General features: G+C 38.7%; 1 protein-coding gene across 2 annotated transcripts in view; it reads left to right on the top strand.

Annotated features, from left to right (window-relative positions):
• The window catches only part of LOC129732222 (O-acyltransferase like protein), an 82,655-nt gene that overhangs the window by 30,760 nt on the left and 37,477 nt on the right, over positions 1–14,418 (top strand). The window lies entirely within an intron of this gene.

The following is a 14,418-nucleotide window of genomic DNA, read 5'->3' as shown; positions in this document are numbered from 1 at the left end:
TTGAATAAACTTTAAACTGTGTTCGTTCAACAAATCTATGGTAGGAGCGGAATATTTTAATGGAACAAAAATATGGTTAATTCACTCAATTAAGTTATTCGTAATCATCCACTTTCTCTGCAACTTTGGCTAAAATTGCCGTAGAATTGATAATGGACTGGATGGTTTCCTCGTGTTTTGGATCTGAGATTTCTGTCACGTTTGGATGTAGTGCTTCAAGGACAGCTTCATGAAAAGTTGGCACAGGTTCTCCACTATTGATTAGAAAATAATATTAAATAGATATTGACAACATGCTTTACACACTTAAATGTCAATCGAGTCAGCTTCTTCTTGTATTAATATGAAATGTCTTCTCCAAACAATCGCTTGTGTTGCCTTTAGCTTCGTAATTTCATTACGGGCATAAATCTAATTAACTTGCATAAAACAGTAACAAACATACACTTACCACTTATTTCAACCTCCTGAGGATATAATTCATTTGTAAAATCATCAAGTTTTAAGTCAGTATTACTACTGTAACTTGAAATTCTTTCTGAAATTGTGGAATGTTGTGTCACCCACACAAATGACTAACTTTTTTTTTTCCTCATATATCATTTATTTGACACGGCACAAATACAATTTAATGTTAAACGGCGCCAATTATATCTGGTGACTTAAAAACTAAAAGCAAATTTTTTATCCTCGCTGCCGACTACGAGCTGAAATTAAGTCTAACTTAAAACTAGCATGAATTTTTCAATCAGTGTTTTGTTGTTGAATGGTCGTCTGATGCTCTTTGAATGGCCGATGTCATGAGCTGGGGCAGAGGTTTGTATTCTCGGGTCCTGGAGGTATTGTGCGGGGTCTAGTTGCTGGTTATGGTTCGTTGTTGTTGTTCGCTAGTGTTCAAGTGGCCATTTGGTATGTGCCGCTGAGCCAAAATATCACTGAAGGCCTCGGGTTCTCAGGTCGTGGCGAATTCGAGTGGGGTGCAGTTGCTGATTCCAAAATCTGTGCTTAAGGTTCAAACGTGTTCTTGTCGTTTTGTTGGGTGTAGACGGAGGGGAACGGGACTAGACTGGGGCATGGATGGATTTTAGGAAAACGTATATAAGGGTCATGTAGGGTATGTCACGGCTCGCCAAGACATCACGAACAGGTACAGCTGGCCGTCTACCTCCGGCCTCAAGGGAAGCTACTAACTTAGACCTGGCGTCACGGTGTACAGGGCATGACCAAACAACGTGCTCTATGTCGTGATAACCTTCACCACAGCCACAGATACCACTTTCCCCGAGCCCAATACGAAGGAGATGCGCATCAAATCTATAGTGATTGGACATAAGCCGAGAAATCACGCAAATGAAATCTCGACCTACATCCAACCCCTTGAACCACGGATTCGTCGATACCTTGGGTATAATGGAATGTAACCACCTTCCCAGTTCCCCTCTGGTCCAAGAATTTTGCCAACTGATGATCGTATTCTGACGTACAAATGCGAAAAATTCATTAAAAGCAATTGGTCTTTCGTAAATTTCACCGTTTGTTGCGCCCACCTTAGCCAAAGAGTCCGCTTTCTCATTGCCCGGTATCGAGCAGTGAGAAGGGACCCACACTAAGGTAATCTGAGAAGATTTTTCGGATAAAGCACTCAGATGTTCCCGTATTTTCCCCAGGAAATACGGAGAGTGCTTAACATCTTTCATCGATCGGAGAGCCTCAATGGAACTGAGACTGTCCGTAAAGATGAAATAATGGTCCGTGGGCATTTTTTCGATAATCCCTAGGGTGTACTGAATTGCAGCTAATTCTGCGACGTAAACAGAAGCAGGATTATCGAGCTTATGGGAGACGGTTAAATTGTTATTGAAAATACCGAAGCCAGTGGACCCATCGATAAGTGATCCGTCAGTGTAGAACATATTGTCGCAGTTGATGTTTCGATATTTATTAGAAAAAAATTTTGGGGATCTGCTACACGCGTAAATGATCCGGGATTCCAAGGGTTTCGTCTATCATGGATGTATCGAAAAACACAGTAGAATTAGAAGTATTCAATAAGTTGACACGATTTGGAATATTCGAAGAAGGATTGATATTTTGGGACATGTGATTGAAATACAATGTCATAAAACGGGTTTGAGAATTAAGTTCGATTAACCTTTCAAAATTTTCAATCACAGAACGGTTCAAGACCTCACATTTGATAAGAATACGAGAAGACAGGCTCCAAAAGCGGGTTTTTAAAGGTAGAACTCCAGCTAAGACCTCCAAACTAATCGTATGGGTCGATTGCATGCAACCTAAGGCGATACGCAAACAACGATATTGTATTCGCTCCAGTTTGATCAAATGTGTGTTTGCTGCAGAGCGGAAGCAGAAACACCCGTACTCAATAACAGACAATATCGTTGTTTGGTAAAGTCTTATAAGGTCTCCTGGATGGGCTCCCCACCATTGTCCGGTTATTGTACGAAGAAAATTCACTCTTTGTTGACATTTTTTCATCAGATACCTCACGTGGCAACCCCAGGTGCCTTTAGAGTCGAACCAGATACCAAGATATTTGTGTACCAAAACCTGAGAAATCGTTTTACCCATTAATTGTGTTTGAAGCTGAGCAGGTTCATGCTTCCTAGAAAAAACTACTATCTCAGTCTTCTCCGGAGAGAATTCGATACTTAGCTGTAAAGCCCAAGCAGACAAATTGTCCAAGGTATCTTGCAATGGTCCTTGCAAATCGGCAGCTTTGGCTCCTGTAACAGAGATTACACTGTCGTCTGCAAGTTGTCTTATCGTGCATGAATTTGCCAGACATTCGTCGATGTCATTTACATAAAAATTGTAAAGAAGGGGGCTTAAACATGAGCCCTGGGGAAGACCCATGTAGCTAATTCGAAAAGTTGCCAAATCGCCATGCGTAAAATGCATATGCTTTTCGGACAACAAATTGTGCAAAAAATTGTTCAAAATTGGAGAAAATCCTTGTCGGTGAAGTTTACCCGAAAGAATGTCAATAGAAACGGAATCAAAAGCCCCCTTAATGTCCAAGAATGCTGACGCCATTTGTTCTTTGCGAGCATACGCCAGCTGAATATCTGTTGAAAGCAACGCAAGACAATCATTCGTTCCTTTGGCACGGCGGAAGCCAAACTGAATATCTGATAGTAGACCATTTGATTCGACCCAATGGTCTAAACGACGGAGTATCATTTTTTCCATCAACTTCCGGATACAGGATAGCATTGCAATCGGCCTATAAGAGTTGTGATCAGAAGCTGGTTTCCCTGGTTTTTGGATGGCGATCACCTTCACTTGTCTCCAATCCTGCGGTACAATGTTTTGCTCCAGGAACTTATTGAATAAGTTCAACAAGCGCCTCTTGGCATTGCCGGGTAGATTCTTCAACAAGTTGAATTTGATTCTATCTAACCCAGGCGCGTTATTGTTACAGGACAGGAGGGCAACTGAAAATTCTGCCATCGTAAAAGGTGATTCTATCGCGTCGTGGCCCGGAGACGCATCGCGAACAACGTTTTGCGCAGGAACAGAGTCCGGACATACTTTCCTGGCAAAATCAAATATCCACCGACTTGAAGACTCCTCGCTTTCGTTGACCGTTATACGATTTCGCATTCGTCGGGCTGTGTTCCAAAGAGTGCTCATCGATGTCTCCCTCGACGTCTCATTTACGAACCGACGCCAATATCCGCGTTTCTTTGCTTTAGCCAAGCTTTTAAGCTTGGTATCAAGCTCCGAATACCGTATATAGTCGCCAGGTATACCTCCCTTCTGGAAGGCCAAAAACGCGTCGGATCTTTGCGTGTAGACATCGGAGCACTCTTGGTCCCACCACGGAGTGGGAGGCCGTTCTTTGATCGTTACGCCGGGATATTTCTTCGTTTGGGCTTGCAACGCGGCGTCGAGAATCAAGCCCGCGAGGAGGTTGTATTCTTCAAGTGGTGGATGATGTTGAATCGACTCGACCGCTTTGGAAATCATTTCCTCGTATAACTTCCAATCGACATTCCGTGTGAGGTCATACGGAATGTCAATTGGTCGCATGCGAGTTGACCCGTTAGTAATTGAAATAAGAACAGGCAAATGGTCGCTACCGTGAGGATCGAGGATTACCTTCCATGTGCAATCCAACCGTAGCGACGTTGAACATAAGGATAGATCCAAAGCGCTTGGGCGCGCTGGAGGTTTCGGGATACGTGTCATTTCACCGTTGTTTAAAATAGTCATGTCGAAGTCATCGCAAAGGTTATAGATTAAAGAGGAGCGGTTATCATTGTGAGGGGAACCCCAAGCCACACCATGAGAGTTGAAGTCTCCCAAAATCAAACGTGGCGAGGGAAGAAGTTCTATTAAATCAAAGAGCAGCCGTTGCCCAATTTGTGCTCTGGGAGGAATATATATTGAGGCAAAACAAAGCTCTTTACCTTGTATTGTCATTTGACATGCGACAACTTCGATGCCTGGAATCGAGGGGAGGTTAATACGATAGAAAGAATAGCACTTTTTAATCCCTAGAAGTACTCCTCCATATGGGGTGTCTCGATCAAGGCGAATAATATTAAAATCATGGAAGTTGAGATCAATATTTGAAGTAAGCCAAGTTTCACAAAGGGAAAATGCATCGCATTTGTTTTTATTTATCAAAACTTTAAACGAATCAATTTTTGGTAAAATACTTCTACAATTCCCCTGTAAGACAGAGATAGAATCCTTCAGATTAGCAGATGAATTAGGCATCGAAGGATACGATCGCTGCAAGGAGGGGCCATTGAGCAGTCAACTGCTTCAAAAATGTTCTAACTGTTGGGAGGAATGCTGTAAGAAAAACTTTTATTGGATCGGGTACATTGAAAGTTTCAAAAATCCAGTACGCAATGTCAGAAAATTTCACCAGTCCAGCATTTGATTTTTCAACTGGATGTACAAAAGGAACAACTGGGGTTTTAGATGTTCCAGGAAGTGCTGGAAACTCCTTCTGGGACTTTAAATTTGCAAGCCCAGGAGGAGTTTGCTTCGGTTTTTCCGCTGCATTTTTAGGTTTGTTTGTACCATTCATTTCACTTTGGGAAATCTTTAGACCTTTTCGGGGAAGTTTAGGAGAGGAAATATTTTTCCTCTTTCTAGACTCCCCAGGATTGGCGTAAGATATTCCCGCTGGTGAATCGTCAGAATCGGTTTCATCAGAGGACAACAGATCGAAGGGGTTCGAAGTAACGGGAGAAGTGGTAACGGTCTTCTTCAGCATGTCAGCGTAGGAACGCTTTGAACGCTCTTTGAGAGACCGTTTTATTTTATCCCTGCGCTGCATGTACACCGCACATGTCGAGAGCTCATGCAGATTTTCCCCGCAGTGAATACACTTTTCAGCGTTAACACTGCAAGAATCTTCCGCATGAGACTCCCCACACTTGCCACAACGTGCCTTATTGCAGCAGTAGGCGGCTGTATGGCCTAACTGCTTGCAATTCAGGCAGTTCATGACGCGGGTTACGTAGAGCCTCACAGGGAGACGAACCCGGTGGATCGAGATGTGGCTTGGTAGTGCAGACCCGGCGAACGTAACTCGAAACGAGTCTGACGGAGTGTAAACTTTTTTGTCACCGACGAGCGATACCGACCGCAATTGCTTGCAGTCGAGCACCTTCACATCGGGACATGTGCTATTCTTGAAGCACCCTTTAGCACTTTTCAATATACACTCCACGGAAAGACTCGAATCGGTCACGACACCGTCGATCTCCACATCTCTAGCGGGTACATAGACACGGTATTCCCGTGTAAAGAGCTCGGAGCAAGCTATATCGTTGGCCTCTTTAAGGTCATTGACCACGACACGGAGCTTGTTCGGCCTGATTTTAGAAATTTCAGTCACAGCTTTATAGTGTGACGTCAGGTCTTTCGAAATCTGTAATATATTCAATGATTTCGATTTCGGCCCTGCTTTAGGCCTGAGGTAAACTGCCACTGGAAGCGTCGATCCGTCTGGATACAACCTGACACGTGAGGGAGCTGAAGAATTAACAGTAGAAGGAGGGGCAGGAGGGACAGGGTCGGTGGGATTCGAGGATGGAGGTGCGGGAGGTGGGGGATCTACATCCATCGCGCTAATACTAGCGCGCCGATGGAACAGACAAGAAGCACGTACCTTCCTTTCCTTTTCTCCTTCGTGTTGGATAAACGTCCACAGGAGTACACTGCACTCACCACCAAATCGTTCGACAGCAGGCAGCTACAAAGCGACAAAGTTACACAAAGGCACTTGACCTTGAATGCGAAGCAGCAATCTAAACAAAAGACACCGGGCCCGGTCAAAGAATGCCAGCACTTGTGCACACGTTTTGAATTTTATCGGAGCGAATTCGAAACACAACCGATGCTGATGCGTGTTCGGCACAGAATGAAATGACTAACTTTTGTCATTTACGTGTTCAATCAGAGTGGACCATGTACATTTTCCTCATTTACTGGTAAAGTATACTTTTTTGACGGGTAAACGGGTAAAGAAGTATTCTGATAAGTTGCCTGATAGTGTTGAAATTCATTTATGTTGACTTCAAACCGGTGCTCTAAATTCCGATAATTTCATCTTTTTTCTGCTTAACACTAGGTTCACTTTGTCTGCACACAATAAGGCATGATATCAGGTCATGTTAGTGACAGCAATAAACGGTCCAAAAACACATTCAAAACCACGACAGTGCGTGAAACTTTACAGATTCCGAAGGGGGGTGAGTGAAAGAGTTCTCTGATACAAAGAAATCCGGAAAAACGCTTGAAAATTCTTCCGTTCGATCGCTTTTATCAATAGCTGACCGAAGGCAGTCTCCTTGAAAATAAACACTTGGTCCATTCTGACTGAACACTGTAATCGCTTTTCATTGGTCATGCAGACAAAAATCATGCTGTTATTTCTGCTGTTTCAGAGATAAATAAAATCTGATTGAAACGTTGTTAAAACATGGTAATGACAACAATCGTTTACAAGCATACAGTAAAAATACCGTGTTTTTATGAACCATAAAAAACATGGTATTTTTACTGTAAGCTTGTAAACGATTGTTGTCATTACTATGTTTTAACAACGTTTTTTGTTGTTGAATCTACCACCGACAATAATTTTACCATGAAAAACATTGTCAGTGACTTCTAAATGTATGGGAAAAATGCCTGAAAAAATGCTGTTAAGATACATAACGACCCCCCTTTTTCATTGTAAAAATTATTGTTCTGGACAATGATATTTAATGTAAAATTGATGTATCTACAATGAAAAACATAGTTAAATTACGGTATAACTATGTACAGTTACAGCAATTTTTAAGGTTTTTTAAATGTTTTGTTAATGTTATTTTTTTTCGGGAACCTAAGAATTTCACGTTTGGTTTTTGGTGGAAATATTTGTAGAAGCTTTATCGTTAATTATTAACTTTATTAACCTCGGCAAGAGTGGAAAACTTGGCTGTAGAGTGTGCTGATAGTGGTTATCAGGAAGTTCTGATAGTACGCTTAATTGATGCGCCGATACTTGATTCTCCTGGAATGTTTCATGTTTGAGAACTAAACATTCGTACACATTATTATCATTTTTAAGATGTATAGTCGTCCACACGGATACTTTAAAAAAAATATTTCACCTTTCAGCAGTCATGTCTTGGCCTTGTCGTCAGTTGATTTTGACGTCAAGTCTACATCAAATTAACAGTGTATAAATTAGTTCGACTTTTGCTCACGCGCAGCGACAATCATGTCCGATGAATTCTGTAAGAGTCAGGTATCTTGTTCTAGTCATCTTTGCTCACTTGGAAAAACTTGATATTTCGCTTTTGTATGGTGTAAACACAAGAGAAACAGTTGCTGGAGTTCGCAATATAGCTCATTGCACGAGGCCGTCTCAAAAGACAAGAAAAAAGAAATGGAAGCTTGTAAAATTTTCGGATCGGATGTTTTCAGCAGAGCGCTTATTATTGTCCGGTGATGAGAAATTCGCATAAACGTGTTTGTTTTTTCTTTCAACAATACGAACTAACTAAACGATAAATCGAAATAAGTGTTGGAACCTTGCAAACAAATCTCCTTGTGCTGTCAAAAAGTGAGATTATTTTTTGTATGCAATGATATATTTCCGCACACTCCTTTCCATGAGTTTAATACTTATGAGTTTTGGTTATGAAAAGAGCAGAGAAAAAGTAAACGGTAGATATACCTTTTCCGAATAAAAAAATTACAAAGGTTGTGGCATTTTTCTGATAACACAGTTGAAAGCTGTTTCCACACTGAAAATTTGACGGCCCATATATTTTAAATGCCAGCATCCCAAAATATTTGTATGTTGTCAAAATACGGCATGTAGTCGAACTTTCTGAGAGACGTAGTTTTACGTCAAAATTGCATGAGCTGAGATCCAATAAACGGTATTTTGACCATACTTCAAAGTTTAGGGGTAGTCACAACTACAGTTTTCTATCGCTGTAGCACAGTAAAATTCATAAAATTGTGTATTTTTCTCAAAACTTGTGTCATAGCTTTACATGAGATCTTAATAAATATTCGTGCTTAACAAGATAGGACGGAATTTTTAAAGTTCTATTGAAGAAAAATTCAAAAAAAAATTTTTTGAGTAAACTGATAGCATTATCATAAAAAACCTAAATTAATCCACTTAGCGGTCAGACCCAGCCATTCTTATTCAACCTTATCATTTGTTTAAATAGATTTACACGAACACTTCAATTTTCAGAAAAATATACACCATTTCAAATGTGACTTTCTTTGCACAAATTTTGAACCACGTCTTCATTTGTTCAATCATAAACATAATAATTCATCAGTTAACTAACCTTAACTAACCCGTTACAGTCCGATTACAGTAAAATTTAAAAGGGTGTTATGAGGCAGCTAGACCTTTCATTTGACACTAATTTTGTGGAAATCGGTTCAGCCCTCTCTGAGAAAAGTGAGTGAGCTCAAGTAGTCTTCGGAATGTTTCTTTTCAAAGCTGGATTTTTGCCTTTCTTCTAGAAAGGTATTGCAATCACTGAAAAAACCAAAGGTATAAAAGTGCTCCAAAGGGTCGAATCTCGTATATCAATCGACTTAGTTCAACGAGCTGATCTTTTTCTGTATGTGTGTGTGTATGTATGTAACGCTCTCCCAATCTCACTCAATTTTCTCAGAGATGGCTGGACCGATTTCCATGGAATTAATTGCAAATGAGAAGTCTAGTTGTCCCATAAGACCCTATCGAATTTTATTGTAATCGGATTTTTAGTTTCGAGGTTATGTATCAAAATGTGAAAATCACAAAACTTCATTATCTCAGAAACTACATAACCGATTTGAACAAAATTGGAATCAAAAGAACGGGCTTGTTTTTTGAACCATTTGTAAAATAATTTTATAATGATTGGACATGTAGTTCAAAAGTTATGCAAAGAAACGACTCAAAGACTGTTTAAACTCACTCACTTTTCTTAGAGATGGCTGGACCGATTTTCACAAAATTAGTGTCATATGGAAGGTCTTGTTCCCCATAAGACCCTATTGAATTTTATTGTTATTGGACTTTAACTTTGCCCGTTATGTATAATAATGGGAAATAAGGCTATGACAAGAAACATGTTTCTAAAACTGCTTGAACTCACCCACTTTTCTTAGAGATATATGTACCGATTTTCACAAAATAAGTTGCAATAGAAAGGTCTAGTTGCATGATAAGACCCTATTGAATTTTACTATAATCGGACTATAACTTTGTCTGTTATGTATCAAAATGTAAAAGTTATGAAACTCCATTATTTCAGAAACTACACAACTGATTTGAACAAAATAGGTATCAAATCAACGGACTGTCTTCAAAACCCCTAAATAACGAATTTTATGATGATTGAACATGTAGTTCGAAGGTTATGGAAAGAAACGTGTTCAGGAAACTTTTTTAAATTTACTCGTTTTGCCAAAGATGGCATGACTGATTTCAACAATCTTAGTTTCAAATTACAGGTTTAGCTGCTTTATTCGTACCTATTCCATTTGATTATACACTGGTTGACAAAATCGAAAAAAAAGCTGCCCTAGAAAGAAAAAAAATCACAAAAATGGTTCAAAAGCTATTATTTTTCATTTTTTCTCAGTTTGACCTTCGGGGCCACACTTGTGTTGACCAGTGTAATCGGACTTTTAAATTAAATAAATAAATTAAATTGTGAAGAAATATTGAAAGTTTATTCTATCAAAGATTACACGATTCATTTAAACAAAACAGGTGTCAAACGAACAGGTTGTTCCTCAAACTTACAATGAATCAAAACCCAAAGACTGTTTAAAACTAGCTGCTTTGATCAAAGTTCGAAATAAGGAGTCCTAATGATAGCGAAACTATTTATGTAGTACAAATATTACGTCAAATTTCAAATACTATGTTCCAATTATTTCTTCAAATACAACATCAATGTTCTAAAATCCAAAGAGTGAATATACATTTGTTGGATTATATTTGGCAACTGAAGGATGTTTTCCAGAAACCGGAAGTCGCAAATTCGTTTTTCAAAATGAAGTATGGAGTTGATTCCTGGCCTCTGAGCATCATCCCGGGTAACTCACATTGGGCAATGTTTGTCTCTTTTAGACTGGTTTCCAGAAACCGGAAACTACTGTCTAGTAATTTAAAATGGCGTCTGAAGATGATTTCTGGCCTCAGGGTATCATACCACTTCCCCAAATCGTATTGGGTGATATTTGTCACTTTAGGCTGTTGATCGGAAACTGTCGCCATCTTCACCATCGAAATACCCATATCAGGCAGTTCGGCAATTTTATAATGGATTTTATGATTTTTTGATTATCAGGCAACCAGAAGTGGTCATCTGGATTAAAAATGGAATTTGAGGTCGGATTCTGGCCACTGAGTATAATCCAGGTTTCAAGAACCCATATTGATTGGTATTTGCCCATTCATTGGATGCCCCTCAGCAACGATCAGTAATATCACCTGCGTTGAAGAATTTCATTGTCACTGATAAGATCATTCAAATTATTTGAAATCTACTGACTAAAGTTGACATAAACGATCTATATTCTTATACGCAGTATATGAGTACAAATAGATTATACCACGATCAAAAACAAAATCGCATCAGGCGTCATCCATAAATTACGTAACGCTCATAGGGGGGAGGGGGGGATCCTTGAGCGTTACGATTTGTTACACAGGGGAGGGGGGGAGGTGAGTTCAGCGTTACGTAACGACGAATCTCTGGAGAGACTCTCCAAAAATGAGCATTTTTATCAGGGAAATCCTTCTGCAGCGTTACGTAATTTTTATGGGGGGTAGGTGTTGGCGTTACGTTTCGTTACATATGGGGGGGTGGGGGTCCGAAAATCGGGTTTTTTGCGTTACGTAATTTATGGATGTCGCCTCATATATTAGAAAGAATTTAATGTTATTTGCATGTATATGTGTTAATGTATGTTCATATGTGTGTGAATGTTATACAGTCAAATCTGTTGTTGTGCGAGGGACCGCACAAAATAAATCGCATAAAAAAAATCTTCTGAAACTTCACAAAACAATGTTTCCACTACATTATTGGAAAAAACTTTTTTTATGCGGTGGATAGGGACCGCATAAAAAATTTTGAGTTGAAAATAACTCGTAAGTTGATGATCCTGATTCAGAATACCTATGAGAACAATTTTAAAACATCTGATTAATTAACGTAACTTTTTTAAACACAATATTTTTTCCAACCGCTATCCTTCATAGGCTAGCAGTTTGTTGTGAGTTTTCCTTCGTAAAACTGACTCAAATAGTAATTTTTTGACACAACACTAATGTAATGCGTTGAAATTCATTCCAGGGATCGGAAAATCTTGTCGGATGTGGTTTTTTGTCATATACCGTACTAAAAAAAATTCTCACAAAAAAGTCGCACAAATAAAATAAACGCATAAAAAAAACGTCGCACAAAAACAGGTATTTTGAAAGTTTGGAATAATTGTGCTGTTGGCTTCCCAAAATTTGTTGTTAAGAATAAATAACAAATCCAGCAGAAATTATCAAAGTGTATATTCTAAGTGTTGGTGTAAATCCATTGTAACAAAAAATAAGTTCGAATGAGAAAGGCTGGGTCTCACCGCTAGGTGAATTAATTTAGGTTTTAAACATAACAAGCAAAGTATAAATCCGATTGCAAAAAAAAATCCATAGGGCCTTATGGGGCAACAAGACTTTCCATATGACACTGGTTATATGAAAATCGGTCCAGCCATCTCTGAGAAACATGAGTGAGATTAACCCTCTCCCGCACACAAGGTTTATCATTAAAATTTATAGCTTCGCGAGAAAATTCAAGCTAAACACTTTGTAGACTAACTAAAATTATTATCAACTGTAGTATTTTGAAGAAAATGCCCAGTGATGCTCTGAAGCAGCATACAAAAGTTTATGGAACAATCGTAAGCACAACAAACTATTTTATGTCAAGATATGATGATTATAATTCTTGGTGCTCTAGAGTCACCATGAGCGGGAAAGGGTTAACTAGTCTCCAGAACACGTTCCTTTCCATAACTTTTGAACCACAAAAATCACAAAATTTCATTATCTTAGAAACTCAGAAACTGTTGATATCAGATGAACGGGCTAGTTAAGGGTTAAGGGGTGGTTTCAAAGTTTTGCTGCCCTATACGTTCCCTTTTCATTTGATTATAATCGAACTTAAGCAACCGTTATGTATTAAATTGTTGAAACAACGAAAGTCTATTATCTCAACTATTACACGAACATATAAATATGTCATATGAACGAATCATCTCTCAAACTTACAAATAACAAACTTCATAACAATTTGATATGTGGTTCAAAAGTTTTGAAAAGAACAGAAATTCAAAGACTATTTGAAACTATACCTGCTTTGATCGATATATGTGGCCTCTACATAATTTAAATGTGGTTTTGTACTATTTGGCCGTTCCCGGTATAGCTTGTAATTAAATTGTTCGGAATTAAGAGTTATTTCTAACATTACGTCAAATTTCATATTCTATACTTCAATTACAACATCAATTTATTGAATTTATGCGTTCGTGTAAATCTATTTTTACAAATAATAAGTTTGCATGAGAAAGACTGGGTCTGACCGCAAGGTGGATTAATTTAGGTTTTTTAGCATAACAGGTAAAGTAAGAGTCCTACTGCAAAAAAAAATCAATAGGGTCTTATGGGGCAACTAAACCTTCCATACGACACTAATTATATGAAAATCGGTCCAGCCATCTCTGAGAAACATGAGTGAGATTTAACAGTCTCCAGAATACGTTTATTTCCATAACTTTTGAATCACATGTCCAATCTTTATCTATTTGGAAGTTAAGGGTTTTTTCGGTAGCCCGTTCATTTAAAACCAATTTTGTTAAAATCGGTTGTGTAGTTTCTGAGATAATTAACTCTCGTGATTTTCACATTTCGATGAAAAAGATACAAACTAAAAATCCGAAATTTAATAGGGTTTTATGGGGCAACTAGACCTTTCATTTGAGAGTAATGTTATGAAAATTGGTTCAGCCATCTCTTAGAAAATCGAGTGAGATTGAAAAGTTGCACATACACACACACACATACACACACACACAGACACAGACACAGACACACACAGGTACACACACACACAGACACACACACACACACACAAACACACACAGACACACACACAGACACACACACACACACACACACACACACACACACACACACACACACACACACAGTAAATGCTCATCGAACTGAGTTAGTTTTGCCAGTTAGGAGAAAGGCAAAAATATAATAATTATGCATTTGTAATATTAGTTTAACGTTTATCGTGGTGGATTCGAATTATTTGAGCTCTTGGCTTTTGTGGAAATAAGATTATTTTCTTACTGATACATTGCAATGTGAAACACTTGGTGCCTATACAAAAACTACGACAGGCACAATATCAAAAAGTGAAAATGAAATTCGTTTGGATATTGCACAAAATATGATAGAGGAAGGATTTATGGGGAACCTGAGAGTAAACGTGTGAAATGTATAGGACAAACGACCTGATTCTGTCAAGATTTGAACCTACGATTACGTCCTTTATTGGTTGACTTTTTAACCTTCAATTACAATGGTTAGTTCTACAACCGCCAGGGCTGCAAATCTTGTAATTTCTTTTCCCAGGATTGAAATTTTGTTAAAATGTGAGACATTTCAAACGCGTGCTGAATACTTTAGGTGAACGCGGGATGTATTTTGAAGCAGAACATTTAACTACAACGAGGGACTGTCCTGCGAAATACGGTATGGCTGGTCACTTGATTCTATATTTATGCAAAATGTTCAGTTGTTCAGAATTTGTCATACGTATTGAATCGATATTTTTCATG

This window comes from Wyeomyia smithii, chromosome 3, assembly GCF_029784165.1.
Source record: "Wyeomyia smithii strain HCP4-BCI-WySm-NY-G18 chromosome 3, ASM2978416v1, whole genome shotgun sequence".
NCBI classification, from domain to species: Eukaryota; Metazoa; Arthropoda; class Insecta; order Diptera; family Culicidae; genus Wyeomyia; species Wyeomyia smithii.
This window is presented reverse-complemented; position numbering and strand designations above follow the sequence as displayed.